This window comes from Osmia lignaria, unplaced genomic scaffold (genome assembly GCF_051020975.1).
Source record: "Osmia lignaria lignaria isolate PbOS001 unplaced genomic scaffold, iyOsmLign1 scaffold0048, whole genome shotgun sequence".
In the NCBI taxonomy this organism is placed as follows: domain Eukaryota; kingdom Metazoa; phylum Arthropoda; class Insecta; order Hymenoptera; family Megachilidae; genus Osmia; species Osmia lignaria.
Genome location: NW_027478189.1, coordinates 20,001 through 22,500, shown reverse-complemented (window position 1 = coordinate 22,500; position 2,500 = coordinate 20,001).

The following is a 2,500-nucleotide window of genomic DNA, read 5'->3' as shown; positions in this document are numbered from 1 at the left end:
TAAAAAATTTTAAAACCGCCCAGAACCGATGAGATGAAAATATTAAAACGATATTTTTGCATTTTCTTACGGTAAAACATTAACAAATAAGCGACTATAGCAATATAAAACTCCATTTGTAATTTAATTAATCAAAATTAATATTTTTTTTTGATTTTTCAGCGATCCAGAACCGATGAGACGAAAACATTAAAACGATATTTTTGCATTTTCTTACGACAAAACATTAACAAATACGAGACTATAACAATATAAAACTACATATGTAATTTAATTAATCAAAATTAATAATTTTTTTCGATTTTTCAGTGATCCAGAACCGATAAGTCGAAAATTTTAACAATCATATTTTTGCATTCTGTACCGTGGATCCATCGTTAAACGCTATTAAACTAACGTCCGTGATGGTATAAATGCAGATTTTCGCTCCGTTTAGCCAAAATAACGAACTTTAGGTGCGCTCCGAAATATTTCAAAGTCCCAGCGGCGTATTGCTTCGCCTCTTAGAACCGATTAGTCGAAAATTTTAACAATCATATTTTTGCATTCTGTACCGTGGATCGATCGTTAAACGCTATTAAACTAGCGTCCGTGATGGTATAAATGCAGATTTTCGCTCCGTTTAGCCAAAATAACGAACTTTAGGTGCGCTCCGAAATATTTCAAAGTCCCAGCGGCGTATTGCTTCGCCTCTTAGAACCGATTAGTCGAAAATTTTAACAATCATATTTTTGCATTCTGTACCGTGGATCCATCGTTAAACGCTATTAAACTAACGTCCGTGATGGTATAAATGCAGATTTTCGCTCCGTTTAGCCAAAATAACGAACTTTAGGTGCGCTCCGAAATATTTCAAAGTCCCAGCGGCGTATTGCTTCGCCTCTTAGAACCGATTAGTCGAAAATTTTAACAATCATATTTTTGCATTCTGTACCGTGGATCCATCGTTAAACGCTATTAAACTAACGTCCGTGATGGTATAAATGCAGATTTTCGCTCCGTTTAGCCAAAATAACGAACTTTAGGTGCGCTCCGAAATATTTCAAAGTCCCAGCGGCGTATTGCTTCGCCTCTTAGAACCGATTAGTCGAAAATTTTAACAATCATATTTTTGCATTCTGTACCGTGGATCGATCGTTAAACGCTATTGAACTAACGTCCGTGATGGTATAAATGCAGATTTTCGCTCCGTTTAGCCAAAATAACGAACTTTAGGTGCGCTCCGAAATATTTCAAAGTCCCAGCGGCGTATTGCTTCGCCTCTTAGAACCGATTAGTCGAAAATTTTAACAATCATATTTTTGCATTCTGTACCGTGGATCCATCGTTAAACGCTATTAAACTAACGTCCGTGATGGTATAAATGCAGATTTTCGCTCCGTTTAGCCAAAATAACGAACTTTAGGTGCGCTCCGAAATATTTCAAAGTCCCAGCGGCGTATTGCTTCGCCTCTTAGAACCGATTAGTCGAAAATTTTAACAATCATATTTTTGCATTCTGTACCGTGGATCGATCGTTAAACGCTATTGAACTAACGTCCGTGATGGTATAAATGCAGATTTTCGCTCCGTTTAGCCAAAATAACGAACTTTAGGTGCGCTCCGAAATATTTCAAAGTCCCAGCGGCGTATTGCTTCGCCTCTTAGAACCGATTAGTCGAAAATTTTAACAATCATATTTTTGCATTCTGTACCGTGGATCCATCGTTAAACGCTATTAAACTAACGTCCGTGATGGTATAAATGCAGATTTTCGCTCCGTTTAGCCAAAATAACGAACTTTAGGTGCGCTCCGAAATATTTCAAAGTCCCAGCGGCGTATTGCTTCGCCTCTTAGAACCGATTAGTCGAAAATTTTAACAATCATATTTTTGCATTCTGTACCGTGGATCGATCGTTAAACGCTATTGAACTAACGTCCGTGATGGTATAAATGCAGATTTTCGCTCCGTTTAGCCAAAATAACGAACTTTAGGTGCGCTCCGAAATATTTCAAAGTCCCAGCGGCGTATTGCTTCGCCTCTTAGAACCGATTAGTCGAAAATTTTAACAATCATATTTTTGCATTCTGTACCGTGGATCCATCGTTAAACGCTATTGAACTAACGTCCGTGATGGTATAAATGCAGATTTTCGCTCCGTTTAGCCAAAATAACGAACTTTAGGTGCGCTCCGAAATATTTCAAAGTCCCAGCGGCGTATTGCTTCGCCTCTTAGAACCGATTAGTCGAAAATTTTAACAATCATATTTTTGCATTCTGTACCGTGGATCCATCGTTAAACGCTATTGAACTAACGTCCGTGATGGTATAAATGCAGATTTTCGCTCCGTTTAGCCAAAATAACGAACTTTAGGTGCGCTCCGAAATATTTCAAAGTCCCAGCGGCGTATTGCTTCGCCTCTTAGAACCGATTAGTCGAAAATTTTAACAATCATATTTTTGCATTCTGTACCGTGGATCCATCGTTAAACGCTATTAAACTAACGTCCGTGATGGTA